Below are 16,781 nucleotides of genomic sequence, written 5' to 3'. Positions count from 1 at the left end.
TGGATACGCTGTGGATTCTGGAGTTATTGCTCACGATTTGGTGATGTATTTGCTCTAGAGTTTAGCCTTCGCTATTCAGGAAGCTATATCATTAGCTTAGCAAGTTTTTGAAATTAATTTGATTTAATTTTTTATTTAATTTTGGTACGAAGAGAGTATGAACTCTCTTTCACTTTTAAATGGCCGACCCTTCCCTTAGACGGAAGTGTTAGTGTCGAAGAGAGTATAGACTCTCTTAATTTTGCTTAACAAGGTTATAGATTTATTTTATATCTCTCCGCCTTTTATAGGCCTCTTTGATTAACTTCCTTTTATTATAAACTTATTAAAATTAATTTTTATATTTGTTTATATTCGACCTTTCCTAATAGTAGGCGGTCTTTTCTTGGAACCGAAGTTAATTAACATTGAGCCCGTCATTTCGTTTTTACCTGTTAACATATTATGCTATTTTAATGTTTTTGAAAGAATTTCTTTGATAGTCTTGTACTGTTTTCAAAGTTGAACTAACGTTTTGTTTTGTCTCTGCAGTTGTTGACGTTCAGAACGTTCAACTTGCGCTCTATCGTTACGATAGAGAGAGAGTCTATCACGGTGTCACGTTGCAGTAAGAGTAAACCGATTCTAGCGTTTTGTTCATTCTTTCTTAGCTTAAATGGTTTTAATTCTAATAAAGGAACTTTTTATTTGGGAAATCTTTCAGTTTTTTTCCTTTAACAATAATATGTTTTAACGATATATATAATTGGGCTCTTCTCTCAGGTGCTAAGTCAAGAGAGAGAGAGAGAGAGATAGAGACGGAGGGAGAGAGAGGAGGATAAACGTTTCGTTCAAGCGGGTAACGTTGTTATCGTTTTTGCTCTTCTCCCTAGTCTCTTTAGGGGAAGAAGGTAAACGTTTCTAGAGTTTTATTCTTGTTCTCAGGCTTTATGCGGTGAGAGATTTTAAACGTAGTTTATTTGATCTAGTGTTTAGTCTCTTTTCCAGCCACTGAATTATTTATCTTTCATTATGTTTTTCTGTTACATTGTAATACTGTTTTCGCAATTACTAACTTTTAATGAAGGATAGAATTGCGTGTTTCAGGTACAAACCACTTAAAGTTTCGAGTTCAGTGAAATAAGTGCAAACAGAAAATCAAAAGTGATAAAGTGATAAGCGCAAAGTGTTACAGTGTTGCGTTCGAGGGTTCGTCTGTTCGTGCCAGTTGTTCGCCTAGTCTGGGACCTCTTACAAGCTCCCAAGCCCAGGGGAGAAGTAATGTCGAAGGACTTATGGGTTCAGCAGGCCTTGATCGACGAACAGACGTTTCCCTCCGTGGTTTCGGGTGTTACCAACTCACGTAGCCGACGTGATCACCCCACCCACACAAAGACGAGAGAGCCCTTTTATTCCTCGTCTGCGGAAGAGGTTTCTCGCAGAAACCATGGACCAAATCTTGCAGCTTTTAAGTGCAAGTCGGTCCCTTCCGCGCAAGTCCAACTCCTAGGTGGTGCCATTAGCACTGGGTCAGTTCGGACTTGCTGCAGTACGACAACTGCACACCTCCCAGAGAGGCAAGGTGGTATCGCAACAGACAGTAACTCCGTCTGTTGCCGCACCAGCTGTTTTAGTCCCTCAGTTTCAACGGACAGTAGCTCCGTTTGTTGTTGTCTTTCTTAAACTCTAGTGGTCTATGCTGCTGACAATGCAGTCTCAGCTTGCGGTGTTGATGCAGGAGTTTCAGGCAGAGAAGGTTAGCACACCTCCTCCTGCGAGCGCTCATGAGGCAGCCGCCTCAACTCCACCTCTGCGCAGTCCACCCTGCCAGACGTATGATGTTGAGGTTCCTCAACCTACCTCCACGCGTGAGCTGCCGCATTGGGAGTTGCCAGATACCAGCGCTGTGCAGCAACCTCCACTTTCCTTGAGGCAGGAGCCTCTTGCTATGCGGCAACCTCCTCAACACTTGAGGCAGGAGCCTTATGCTTTGCAGCAACCTCCTCTACCCTTGAGGCAGGAGCTTCATGTGTTGCGACAACCTCCTCCATCCTTGAGGCAGCAACCTCTGGCAGCAACCTCAACTCTTGCGGCAGCCACCTCCACTCTTGAGGCAAGAACCTCAACTCTTGAGGCAAGAGCCTCAACTCTTGAGGAACCTCATGCTATGAGGCAGCCGCCTCAACGCATGCAGCAACCGCATTCTTCACAGCATGAGCCTCTCTCTGCGCAGCTACCTCCTCAACCCTTGAGGCAGACGCAACTCTTGAGGCAGGAACCTCACAGGAGCCTCATGCTATGCGGCATCCTCCTCAAACCATGAGGCAGGAGCCTCATGCTATGCGGCATCCTCCTCAACCCATGAGGCAGGAGCCTCATGCTATGCGACATCCTCCTCTACCCATGAGGCAGCCTCATGCTATGCGGCATCCTCCTCAACCCATGAGGCAGGAGCCTCATGCTATGCGGCATCCTCCTCAACCCATGAGGCAGGAGTCTCATGCTATGAGGAGCCTCATGCTATGCGGCATCCTCCTCAAACCATGAGGCAGGAGCCTCATGCTATGCGGCAACCGCCTCAACCCATGAGGCAGGAGCCTCATACTATGCGGCATCCTCCTCAACGCATGCGGCATAAGCCTCATCCCTTGTAGCTTGAGCCTCATCCCATGCAGCATGAGTCTCATACCATGCAGCATGAGCCTCATCCCATGCAGCATGAGCCTCATCCATGCAGCATGAGCCTCATCCCATGCAGCATGAGCCTCATCCCATGCAGCATAAGCCGCACGCCATGCAACATGCTCTGCTTACCTTACAGCATGCTCTACATACAGCATGCTCTGCATACAGCATGCTCTGCATACCTTACCGCATGCTTCTCAGTCACACATCTTTGGTTGTTGCCAACTCACTAGACTGTCAAGCAGTTTCATAACGTTGCCTTCTAGTCTGCTGCTTTTGCACCAGTGAAACCCTCACTGAGAGAACTTAGCTTTTCTCGGATATGGTTCCTGTAGATGAGAAAGTGCTATTCTCCCTCCTTCTGATTTTCCCTTGAGGACTCTGTCATTTGGAGAGGAGCCTTTAGCTGCTTAGCCTCCTATGGACTTTTATTTAAGCATAGCATGCTTCCAGGGAGGGTAATGGTTCCACTTCAGTCGCTAACCCCGTCTGTTACCACACCTGCTCCCATAGACCTTGAGCTGTGTTGCAAGACATGCAGTCCAAGCTTAGTCCTTGTTAGAGGATTTTTTGTTTACGGAGTCAGTGTGTCACTGGGAAGACGTTCAACAACCAGCAGAAGTGACTTGTTGTGACGCAGTGCGGCAACCTCAGCAACCCGATAAGGAGTTGTCTGTACGACCCAGACAGTCTAGACAGCTTCGGGTTGTCACTGTACTTCCTCGCTTCCCCATGGTTGACAGTTCACAGACTGTGCAGCAGTACCATGATCTTGTGTCCGGCTCCGTCAGACGACTAGCTTTTAAGAGCTCCCACAAGTCGTCGCTGTCTGGAGATTCTCAGATGGACTATGGATCTGACCAAGGAACTGGGCCTCCTGGTCAATTTTGAGGAGTCCCAGCTCGTCCCATCCCAGACCATTGTCTACCTGGGTATGGATCTTCAGAGTCGAGCTTTTCGGGCTTTTCCGTCGGCCCCAAAGATATACTAAGCCCTAGATTGCATCCAGAGCATGCTGAGAAGGAACCGATGCTCAGTCAGGTAGTGGATGAGTCTAACAGGGACACTTTCATCGCTGGCCCTGTTCATCGAGTTAGGGAGACCCCACCTCCCCCCCTTCAGTATCATCTAGCGGCTCACTGGATAAAGGACATGACGCTAGAGACGATCTCAGTTCCTGTTTCCGAAGAGAGGAGGTCTACTCTCACGTGGTGAAAGAACAGCTTTCTTCTCAAGGAAGTCTACCTTTGGCTGTTCAGAAACCCGACCACCGTCTCTTCTCTGACGCATCAGACACGGGCTGGGGTGCGACTTTGGACGGACAGGAATGCTCGGGAACATGGAATCAGGAGCTAAGGACACTTCACATCTATTGCAAGGAGCTGTTGGCGGTTCATCTGGCCTTGATAAACTTCAAGTCCCTCCAGCTTAACAAGGTGGTGGAGGTGGACTCTGACAACACCACAGCCTTGGCTTACATCTCCAAGCAGGGAGGGACTCATTCGTGGAAGTTGTTCTAGATCGCAAGGGACCTCCTCATCTGGTTAAAAGATCGAAAGCTCACGCTGGTAACGAGGTTCATTCAGGGCGATATGAATGTCATGGCAGATCGCCTTAGCCGGAAGGGTCAGGTCATCCCCACAGAGTGGACCCTTCACAAGAATGTTTGCAGCAGACTTTGGGCCCTGTGGGGTCAGCCAACCATAGATCTGTTCGCTACCTCGATAACCTAGAGGCTCCCGTTGTATTGTTCTCCGATTCCAGACCCAGCAGCAGTTCACGTGGATGCTTTTCTGCTGGATTGGTCCCATCTCGACCTGTATGCATTCCCGCCGTTCAAGATTGTCAACAGGGTACTTCAGAAGTTCGCCTCTCGCAAAGGGACACGGCTGACGTTGGTTGGCTCCGCTCTGGCCCGCGAGAGAATGGTTCATAGAGGTACTGCAATGGCTGGTCGACATTCCCAGGACTCTTCCTCTAGGAGTGGACCTTCTACGTCTACCTCACGTAAAGAAGGTACATCCAAACCTCCACGCTCTTCGTCTGACTGCCTTCAGACTTTCGAAAGACTCTCAAAAGCTAGGGGCTTTTCGAAGGAGGCAGCCAGAGCGATTGCCAGAGCAAGGAGGACATCCACTCTCAGAGTCTATCAGTCTAAAGGGGAAGTCTTCCGAAGCTGGTACAAGGCCAATGCAGTTTCCTCATCCAGTACCACTGTAACCCAGATTGCTGACTTCCTGTTACATCTAAGGAACGTAAGATCCCTTTCAGCTCCTACGATTAAGGGTTACAGAAGTATGTTGGCAGCGGTTTTCCGCCACAGAGGCTTGGATCTTTCCACCAACAAAGATCTACAGGACCTCCTTAGGTCTTTTAAGACCTCAAAGGAACGTCGGTTGTCCACTCCAGGCTGGAATCTAGACGTGGTCCTAAGGTTCCTTATGTCATCAAGATTTGAACCTCTCCAATCAGCCTCTTTTAAGGACCTCACATTAAAAACTCTTTTCCTCGTGTGCTTGACAACAGCTAAAAGAGTAAGTGAGATCCACGCCTTCAGCAGGAACATAGTTTTCACATCTGAAACGGCTACATGTTCCTTGCAGCTCGGTTTTTTGCTAAAACGAGCTTCCTTCACGTCCTTGGCCTAAGTCGTTCGAGATCCCAAGCCTGTCCAACTTGGTGGGGGACGAACTGGAGAGAGTACTTTGCCCAGTTAGAGCTCTTAGGTACTATCTAAAAAGGTCATAACCTTTACGAGGACAATCAGAAGCCTTATGGTGTGCTATCAAGAAGCCTTCTCTTCCAAGGTTTAAGAACTCAGTTTCTTACCTATTCAGGCTCCTGATTAGGGAAGCACATTCTCATCTGAAGGAAGAAGACCTTGCTTTGCTGAAGGTAAGGACACATGAAATGAGAGCTGTGGCTACTTCAGTGGCCCTCAAACAGAACCGTTCTCTGCAGAGTGTTATGGATGCAACCTATTGGAGAAGCAAGTCAGTGTTCGCATCATTCTATCTCAAAGATGTCCAGTCTCTTTACGAGAACTGCTACACCCTGGGACCATTCGTAGCAACGAATGCAGTAGTAGGCGGGGGCTCAGCCACTACATTCCCATAATCCCATAACCTTTTTAACCTTTCTCTTGAATACTTTTTATGGGTTGTACGGTCGGCTAAGAAGCCTTCCACATCCTTGTTGATTTGGCGGGTGGTCAATTCTTTCTTGAGAAGCGCCGAGGTTAAAGGTTGTGATGAGGTCCTTTAGTATGGGTTGCAGCCCTTTATACTTCAGCACCTAAGAGTCGTTCAGCATCCTAAGAGGACCGCTACGCTCAGTAAGAAAGACGTACTTAATAAAGGCAGAGTAATGGTTCAAGTCGTCTTCCTTACCAGGTACTTATTTATTTTATGTTATTTTTGAATAACTAATAAAATAAAATACGGGATACTTAGCTTCTTTGTTAACATGTATGCTGGTCTCCACCCACCACCCTGGGTGTGAATCAGCTACATGATTATCGGGTAAGATTAATATTGAAAAATGTTATTTTCATTAGTAAAATAAATTTTTGAATATACTTACCCGATAATCATGATTTAATTGACCCACCCTTCCTCCCCATAGAGAACCAGTGGACCGAGGAAAAAATTGAGGTGGTGTTGACAAGAAGTACTGGAGTACCTGACCACAGATGGCGCTGTGGTGTTCACCCCCACCTGTATAGCGATCGCTGGCGTATCCCGACCGTAGATTTCTGTCGGCAACAGAGTTGACAGCTACATGATTATCGGGTAAGTATATTCAAAAATTTATTTTACTAATGAAAATAACATGATTAGAACTTATAACGAGGTGTTGGTAGTTACTGGTGGATAGTTGGGAAGCTCCACACTCCCCTTGCCAACTCACTGAGCTGCCATTGAGTACAGATGCACTCCTGGCACAACCAACTGAAGACAAAAAAAATTAGATGACCCTAAGAGCCAATGAGATAACTCGCCTCCACATTGGCATGGTATTATGCGCTCTCACCACACATGCATTCCTACAAGAACACAACCTCACATTGTGTACCGTTTGCTGACTTCTCGGAAGCATGAAAAGATTGTCATTCACTGCTTTAGGGATCCGCTCTCTCCAGTTGTCAAGGAGGGCAGTATTAAATTATGATAAATAACATTTTGGGTTATTAATATCCAAAAAAGAACATAAAATTCATGATAATCTTGATTTATTAATAATGTCTTAGTAAAGATATAACGAACGTATCTCAAAACCATACTTATTGACCTTCAAATTCCATCTTCTCCCTTTGTTTTAAAGATATGCCAAAGAGTAAAAGACAATTTCAACATCTCGCTAACATGAAGAAGAAAATTCACTTTAATAAGAGTTCAGAAATGGGTAATATCGGTGATATTAGCGGAGTTAGTGAAGGAGAGAGATGTTGAAGGAGCGACCGTTTCGCCTAAAGAAGCAAGATATTGAGCAAAGGGATCTTCATCTATGATTAAATTATGATAAATAATATTGTTTCGGTTTATTAATTTCCTAAAAGGAACATGAAGTTCATAATAATCAGGATTTATTAACATTGTCTTGGTAAAAATACAAAGAAAACATTGAACGCCCATATCTCAAAACTATACTTATTGACCTTCAAATTCTATTTTCTAATTTAGTTTTAAAGATATAGCATTGAAATTTGATAGTATAAAACAATGAAATAAATTTGATAGTATAAAACAATTAAATAGAGCCCTTTTACTATTTTTTGTTTCATACTTTTTTTAGTGTTTTCTCTGATTTATAGTTTATTTCTTTTACCATAATAAAAAAATTTATATATAGCAAAAAAATTACTTAAAACACTCATTTTCAGGATAAATCACCCTGGTGTCGCAAAACCAAAGGTCAGAGGCAAAATTTTTATGCAGTTTAGAGATGTCCTAAGTCACCCTATTAAGTGGTATGAATGTCAAAGTCCTGTCCTTAAAAAACAACATTATTCGACCAGCCCCCTTAAATGCTGTATTGTACACTACTGTACTTCACTAGGAAACATATTAATTAGGTATCTGGTTTTTGTAAAATACTGTAATATCAGGTTTTAAGAACACTTTAGAGGTGAGTACATGTATATAGAACATATGTCATTTTATGAGGAGAAAATCCGACCTACCTCGAAAACCGACTTACTGATTCTTGAAAGGTATAATGGTTTAAAGGCCACTCATGAATGGCAGAGGCAAGGGATAGTGACAGTGCCCTAGAGACTGACCATATAAAACGGATTTTGAGCGAAGCGAAAAATCTATTTTTGGGTGAGATAGCCATGACGTCCTGATGGAAGGTTCCTTCAGTAGCTTCCTAGGGTATATTTAACTACAGTGGATATTCCCAGAGACTTAAACTATAGGTTATCACAGAATTCTAACTTCTGGTGCGAGTACCCTAAAGGTTTCCCTCTAGGATATCGTATATCAACAGGGGACACATGTATTAACACGCCACATAGCTATATGGAAAGGTGGCTGAGTAACTGAGGAGCCGTTCCACAGTTACACTCATCCGTGGCTGCTTTTGGTACTCGAGACGTAAACAAACGGGCGCCATTGCTAAATGACGTCACATCCGTCCTCATCCTGAGCTCAGCTTCTGCTAATCTCCATGATACAGCAGGTCAGGGAGGGGCCTGAAAGGCTGAACTAGAATAGACGGGAGGGTCCATCAGGACGTCATGGCTATCTCACCCAAAAATAGATTTTTCGCTTTGCTCAAAATCCATTTTTTGGGCTCAAGCCATGACGTCCTGATGGAAGTGTACCAGAGAATTAATGTATCGTGGAATTTTTCCCCTTTTTAATCCAAGTGCCAAGGGCTTCGAACAGTATTATAGAACATGTCCTTACCAGAGATTTTATGATGAACTAGCTTCCTGCTCCCCTGGCAGGGAAGTCCTGGTGGACAATAGGAACATCTCGAAGCGATCATTAAAGAGCTACTCACCCTGCGGAGAGTTCACGCTGGACTCGGAGACAAGACTAATGTTAATATTCGGGTAGGAATATTATCAAGCATAGGTAAGTAAATAACATTTACTACTCCCCCTGGAGGAGAGATTGATCTGGTCTCGGAGATAGGACAAAGGTTAATATTCGAATAGGAATATTATCAAGGCATGAGTGAGCATATAACATAATTACATATATTATTCTTCTCGTTTTTCAGGGAAAAAAGGGGTAAATGAAACTATAACAATCGTATATTTCTTGATAAAGAATAGGAGCGGAGAGAGACGCACATGGAATAAAATAGACATTTTTTTTCTAAGATTGCAGATCATTATGGTAGTAATTACAATAATGAATATAGAGTTTATTTACAATAATAAAAGAATAATGTACATAGAAAATAAAGACTTTAATCTTGATTCTGAAAAGAAAATTTACTTTTTAGAAACACAAGTTCCAGAGGAACGTCAGTCTTTTTCAAAGAAAACACATCATGCCCTAGGGCATGTGGCACTCATGTAAAGTCTATGACATTTCACCTTGGTAAGAACAGTCTATTAGAAACACTAAGTGTCCATTAAATCACTATGTATCACAAAAGGGTCAACACAGGCACCCGTAGAGTTAAAGTCCTAAGTAACTCACTGTTCTATGCAGAGTTAAACAGCAGGTTTCATAACACTACCTGCGGCTACCACGAAATGCTTAACTTCTTGCACTTATTTTGCGTAGTGCTTGAAGAAAACGCGCGATGATTTCCAGCCTGTAAAGCTCTAGAGGCTTTCGAAATCCATACTCTGGAAGAAGTTCAGAGAAGAAGCGACTTTTCTAGGATCGTGACCTGCGGGTGTACTGTCAGGATCAGCTCTACGAATGAAGTAGGTGATTTTCGCTCTTAGTTGTTTCAGTGACAGGTCGCTACCCGATGTTTCTCCTTTGAAGAGTTGTCCTCCACCGAAGTCTGAAGTTCTTCAAAGATAGACCTTAAGACTCTCCACTGGGCATAGAGAGACATCTTCCTTCAGGGGGCAGATTCTCCAAGGGCCCCATCTCTTGGTGGGTAGTTCATTCTTAGCGAGAAACGTTGGATCGGGGAAGAGGGTAAGCTCTCCTGTCTCTGCGAACAGGATATGACCCTCTTCTCTTGATAATGCCACTATTTCACTGACTCGGGCTTCCGAGGCGAGAGCAAAAAGGAAGATAACTTTTTGAGTCAAGTCTTTCAGAGGGCACGAATCGTTGTCCAGGCTAGAAGCAAAATGGAGCACCTTGTCCAGGGACCAGGAGATAGGTTTTGGTGGGGGTGCTGGGCGTAGTCTAGCGCATACCTTTGGCAGTTTATTGAAGGTATCACTGGACAGATCAATCTGGAAGGCGTATAGGAGTGGTCTAGTCAAGGCCGATTTGCAGGTGGAAATCGTGTTGGCCGCTAAGCCTTGTCCATGAAGGTGAATGAAGAAGGACATACAAAAATCAATGGTGATTTCCGTAGGATTTTTTGCCTTGACGAAAGAGACCCACTTTCTCCAGGAAGATTCGTATTGCCCTCTGGTAGATTCAGTCTTGTATTCCTCGAGGAAGTCTAGACTTTTCTTCGAGATCCCAAACCTTTTCTTTGCGGCTAAGGGAGAAAATCATGAGATGAAGGTCCCTGACTTTCAGTGATGAAGCGAAGACAGTCGGCTTCTGTACTTGTTGAGAGAGAACTGGACCCGGTAGGGGATTCAGCGTGGGCAGCAGCTCCAGGACCAGGGGGTACCAATTGCTCCGGGGCCACTTGGGAGCCACTAGGGCCGCTGTTCCTTTGAAGGTTCTCAGTTTGGAGAGGACTTTCAGCAGAAGGTTGGGAGGGGGGAACAGGTATATCCTGGACCATCTGTTCCAATCCAGTGACATGGCATCCAGTGCTTCTGCCTTGGGGTCCTCGTACGGGGCCACATATCGAGGAAGTTGATTGTTGTCGCTCGTCGCGAAGAGATCGATCTGAAGTTCCGGGACTTGGTGAGAGATGAAGGAGAATGACCTTGCGTCTAGAGACCATTCCGACTCTATTGGGCTTGTCCTTGATAGAGCGTCTGCCGTCACGTTGCGAAATCTTTGTAGGTGAACTGCAGACAGGTGCCATTTCTTCTTTTCTGCCAAACGAAAGATCGGAAGAAGTACCTGATTTATCTGGGGCGATCTTGAGCCCTGACGATTGAGACATCTGACTACCACCGAGTTGTCCAGAGTCAGACGAATGTGGATCGAGGGAGGTGGGGAGAGTTTCTTTAGGGTGAGAAGAACCGCCATGGCCTCCAAGATGTTGATGTGGAACGTCTTGAATAGGGGAGACCATGTTCCTTGAACCTGCTGTTGGTGGGAGTGACCTCCCCAACCCTCCAGTGAAGCGTCCTTGTGGATGTTGATCGATGGAGGCGGGTGTTGAAGAGGAATGGACCTTTTCAGGGCCTTTGCTTCTGACCACGGCTTTAAGAGTAAGCGAAGTCTGTTTGGAAGCCGTCTCTTGAGGTCTCTTCGAGCGATGGATGCGAAACGTCTCCAGACTCCCGCGGCATCCTTTAGCTGTGCACGAAGCACTGGGTTTGTCACAGAGGCGAACTGTAGAGAGCCGAGGACTTGTTCCTGCTGTCGTCTTGAGATCCGTTTGGATTTTAGAAGCCTTCTGACAGACCCTGCTATTTCCTTCCTTTTCTTTTGTGCGATGGAAAGGTGGTGTGACTGAAGATCCCAATGGATTCCCAACCATTGGAACTTCTGAGCTGGAGAGAGGCGAGATTTCTCGGCATTTATCTTGAAGCCCAGATGCTCTAGGAACTGGGTGACTTCGTTGCAGGCACTCAGACAATCTTCGGGCGATGTCGACCAGACTAACCAGTCATCTAGGTAGGCCATCACTTGGACGCCCTGAAGACGGAGCTGTTGGACGATTGCGTCTGCCAGCTTGGTGAAGATCCGTGGAGCCACGTTGAGCCCGAAGGGCATGGCTCTGAAGGCGTAACTTTTCCTTTGGAGTCGAAATCCTAGGTAGGAGGAAGCGTAATGATTCATTGGGATGTGCCAGTAGGCATCCGCCAGGTCTATGGAGACCGTGTAGGCCCTTTGAGGCAGAAGGGTCCTTATTTGTTGCAGAGTCAGCATCTTGAATTTGTTGTTCGCAATGAACTTGTTGAGAAGGGATAAGTCTAGAATGACTCTGAGTTTTTCGGAGTCTTTCTTGGGAACGCAAAAGAGTCTCCCTTGGAACCTGGTTGACTTTACCCTCCTGATCACCTTCTTGTTCAAGAGTTCCAGGACATATTCTTCCAGGAGGGGGGTTGACTGTTGGAAAAATTGCTGGAAGGCTGGGGGTGGTTGAGTCCAGCTCCAGCCCAGTCCCTTCTTGACGATGCTGTGTGCCCAGGGATCGAAGGTCCAACGATCCCTGAATTGGCGGAGTCTTCCTCCCACCGGAAGCACATCATTGCTTCTGGTGTCCCGAGGGTTTGCCACCTCGGCCGCTAGCTCACCTTCCTCCTCTGCCTCTGGAGGGACAGCGAGAAGAATCTCTGCCGGAGCCTCTGCCTGAGCCCCTACCTCTGGGACGAAAGGTAGTCGAGTGTTGCTCGTATGCAAGGGTGAAGACCGGCGACTGCGACACCACCGGTTGGGGGACCAACTGAAAGGTCTGTTGCGGCTGCGTAGCCACTTGGGGAGTAGCGGGACCCGGAAACTGTCGTCTCTGTTGACGTTGCTGGGGTTTGGGCTTTGAAGCTTTCCTCTTAGGCTGAGGGCCATCATCCTGAGAGGACTTCCTCTTGCGGGACATGCCCCACTTATGGAGAAGGTTCCTATTCTCCGTGGCAGCTTTGTCCACTATCTCTTTCACCAAGGTAGATGGGAAGAGATACTTGCCCCAGATATTGGAGGAAATCAGCCTCCGGGGTTCGTGTTTCACTGTCGCGTTAGCAAACACGAATTCATGAGAGGCTCTGCGAGCCCTAGTGAAGCTATATAGGTCCTTGGTTACAGTCGCCAGGTGCGACTTAGCTAGGACCATATAAAAGTCCGGGACTCTAGTATCCGTGACCATGAGCTCAAGCTGTACCTGATGGGACAGTGACGCGGCGAGTCTCTCCTTCGTATCCTGTTCCCTACGAAGGAGGTGATCGTTCAGCCTTGGGAGGTCCTCATTGAATTGACGACCGGCCACATCAGGCTCCAGTTTCCCTACCGTGAAGGTCGACTGGATGTCTTTCCAGTGCCTATAATCGGGGGGAAGAGGAATGGAGAAGGGTCTGTACTCCTCCAGTGCAGGGCAAGGTTTCCCTTCCTCCACTGCCTTTATGACCGCTGTGAAGGCCTTTTCGATGAAGGGGAAGGTCGCAGAATTTGGCGCAACGAAGGTTGGATGCTTCTTGCTAAGCGCCGGCATCTTGGAGTTAGTGAAACCCCTACTCTTCACCGCCTGAGCTAACATAGCTTGGGCCTTCGCGAGATCGAACACAATAACTTCTTTTGGTTCGGTCTCCTCCTTTGAGGCTGGTTCGGACCTGAGCCAGACGTAACAGTCCGGATAAGCCTCGAAATTTGGGAAGAACTCCACTTCTTCCAGCAAGATAGAGCCAACCCTTTCACTGATGTAAATCTTGCCAGTTGTAATTGGCATATACTCGGCGTATCTCCATGGGTTAGCTTCCAAGCAGGTGGGGAGGTCCTTAACCGAAATCCTTTTTGGTTGTTTGAAGCTGACGAGAGTCGTCCGGAATTGTTCCTGAGTTTCTCGTAGCTTCTTTTCCATGAGGGCTTCAAGCATCTTGAAGACCTCTTGAGTGGCCAATGGAAGAGGGTCTGGGGTGGCAGAAGTCGAAGGAACAGGTTCCTCGGACGGTGCAGGAGTTACTGGGGGAGCAGGAGCGACCTCGGTCTCAGAATCAGGATATTCCACCTGATCTTCCTCATAGTCGAGTTCCTCGCCCATGAGGTTCTTCTCCGTCTCTTCCGACACTTCCGACATATGTTCCACGTTGTCGGAATCAAGATGGCAATCACGCATGGACTGTGCCATGACTACATCAGGTTCCACCACGATCTGGACGGTGGGGATCTGATCACGGGGGACCACTGAATCTTTTGATGCTTTTGGGAAAAGCAAGGCCCTCAAGTCTTCGTTGGGAAGATACGGTCCAATGGCGTTCTTCCGGAAGCCACGCACCCAATTGCGTAGCTTCTCCCTAGCAATGTCCCTTGCCTCCACAGAAGGAGGATCGTCGAACGCCTCGACTAGAAGACTTTTGCAGACTGTACAGCTCTGCGGGTCCCAATACTTCAAGTCCCCTTTCTTGGCGGCGCAGGGGGCGTGGGTCCGGCACGCCTTGTGCCCGTAGAAGTCCGGGCGCTTCACCCCGCAGAAGTTGCTCTCACACTTCAGATACTCCTCCTGTAAAAGAAAGAGATCATGAGTACATGGAAGGCATAAGAATGACTTACATTACTCTAAAATTAAGAATAACTTAATCTAAAATTAAGAATAACTTAGTTATAAGAGCATATTAATGCTTAAGATTAATGAGCGGGAAAGGAAGTAGATAGACACATACTTGTGAATCCCGCCCAGCCGGTTACCGTAACCTTATCCGTAGACAATTTCTTTGTGCCCGAAGGTCACAATGAGGGAAATCCGTATGGATGAGCCAAGCTAGGCTTTTAACAGGAATTGTCCACAGAGTGTAATAGGGTCTGAGACCACTCAGATCCCTGGGGGAGAGGGGGCATAGGATAAACCCCTTATTAAATGTAGGTTCCGGCAATCGACTGCACTAAGATACACAGAGTATGCTGGAATTATTGTAATGTGCAATCAAACAGCATAGCCACAATCTTGGATGGTAAGACAATACCTATATGGAAGTGGCCAAGCCATCTGGCCGCAGTATATTGACTGTCGGCATGTTGCCGGCAGCCAGGGAAGGGGTACAGTACATGTCCCTTAACGTCTCATGAGGGTCCGACGGCACACCGGAGGCCGGTCCTGCAGGGTGGAAGGCATCAAGGCAGACACACTTGAGTATCTATAAGGATAATACCATAGTGGCGACCGTCGGCAGGGGGCGGCGGCTCCGGCAGCCAAAGGCTGACGGCATGGTGAGCCTTGGATCAATTCATAAGATAGATATGTATATGGTTGTATACCTAGATTGCCGGCAATCAGTGCCGGCATGCGGGTGGCCGACTCCGAAAGTCGGCCGGCTGTTACTAGGTAAAATGAGGGGTGGGACGTCGGCGGTAAGTCGACGGAAGGCGGCACAGTCGACGGAAGGCGGCAGCCTCCGGCACACGGAAGGCTGACGTCTTAAAGGGGGAGGCATCTTATGAAAGAATGTCACCTGAGGTAGTGGCGGTTATCGCCGGCAGTAGAGACGGCAAGGGACCGGCACCAGGATAGAAAGAGAGAAAGGTAAGGAGGGATGGAAGGGGTAAGATCCTATACCCCTCCGGCATCCCTCCGGAGAGAGTGCACTCATGATAGGAGTGGATACTCCTAACATCCGGCGGCAGGGAGCCGGCAGGTGGCCGGGTGCCTGTGGTAACCCAAGGGAGGGATAGAGGGCACTCAAAGAGGGGGAATCCCCCGCCGGCAACCACCCCCATAGAACGCTATGAAGGGTAAGTGTACCAGAGCGGCCAGCTACCAGGAGAACAAGTTAGCCCTACCACTCCACCCAAGGGAGGAGTTGTAGGACTAAGGACAGAGATGTATAGGCAAGCCTACACCAAAGGGATAGGTGGGGAGGGAGAAGAATGGGTCTTTCTAAAGAGGAGACTCTGCATGAGAACAGCCACCAAGGTAAGGGAGAACGCTCCCTAACCTAGGATAGGTAGCCCAGATCGAGAACGGTACTAATGTACCGTCTCAAACTATAATAAGGCAGAGTCAACCCCCAGGGCTTAACCTAGAGTAGGAGGACTAACTCCTAGGCTAGGAAAGCTTGAAAGACACATCGCTAGTTGCAGGGAGGAAGGAGTAACCCAACCAGGTGCAACTGAGGAAGGGCAAGGCCCTTCCTAATATCTCAGGCACGACCCTAAGGGGGGTTCATTCCCTTAGGGTAGGCAGAGAAGCGATAAATACTCTGGCTGTAGACGAGATTCCCCTATATAGAAGGGAAAGCAAGTCTACCCAGAGGGAATGCCCACAGGCAGGGGGAATAGGGAGCATATAAGAGTTCCTACATTAGGTTAGGAGGGGATGATACACAATCAACACGGTCCCTTATATGGTCCCCGAAGGCGAAAACACTTACATCACATTAAATAGTATGTTTAATAATGCCACAATCTTCATAACTTAACTTAGGAACACTGGTATATATCATGCATGAAAACAAGCACTAGGCTGTCCAGCCTAGGGGCTAAGCTAGCGATCTAGTATGGGGTTGAACAGCGACCGAGTCTAATGAGCGCTAAAACACGATATAAAGATCCCCTAGCTATGAAAACTAAATAACTAATAATATTAATTAGTTAAATGACCAGAGAGGACTGTTCTGGCTAACTAAATAAAGCATGCAACATGAACAGCGGCGCCATTTTCCACAAAACACAATATTTTACGAAAAGTAGAAGTTACTGTACGGCTAGAGCTTATTTAAACAATACTGGGACCTGGTACTCAACTTTTCAGAAGAAGGCGAGGCTGAAGGTAGCGACATAACGGCGATGTAAGCTGATAAAGTAAGCACTTGGGAAAAATCCGACTTAGCAAAGAAGCTACAGGCGAAAGGATGAGGACGGACGTGTCGTCATTTAGCAATGGCGCCCGTTTGTTTACGTCTCGAGTACCAAAAGCAGCCACGGATGAGTGTAACTGTGGAACGGCTCCTCGGTTACTCAGCCACCTTTCCATATCGAAGTGTTAACTCAATATGGGGTGTAGATAGCTATGTGGCGTGTTAATACATGCGTCCCCTGTTGATATACGATATCCTAGAGGGAAACCTTTAGGGTACTCGCACCAGAAGTTAGAATTCTGTGATAACCTTTAGTTTAATTCTCTGGGAATATCCACTGTAGTTAAATATACCCTAGGAAGCTACTGAAGGAACCTGCCATCAGGATGTCATG

General features: G+C 46.9%; 1 protein-coding gene across 1 annotated transcript in view; it reads left to right on the top strand.

Annotated features, from left to right (window-relative positions):
- Positions 1 to 16,781, top strand: part of LOC137640084 (5-oxoprolinase) — a 547,197-nt gene that overhangs the window by 148,015 nt on the left and 382,401 nt on the right. The window lies entirely within an intron of this gene.

Source organism: Palaemon carinicauda, chromosome 4 (genome assembly GCF_036898095.1).
Source record: "Palaemon carinicauda isolate YSFRI2023 chromosome 4, ASM3689809v2, whole genome shotgun sequence".
In the NCBI taxonomy this organism is placed as follows: Eukaryota; Metazoa; Arthropoda; class Malacostraca; order Decapoda; family Palaemonidae; genus Palaemon; species Palaemon carinicauda.
The sequence above is the reverse complement of the archived record's forward strand: the minus strand, read 5'-3'. Positions and strand labels throughout refer to the sequence as shown.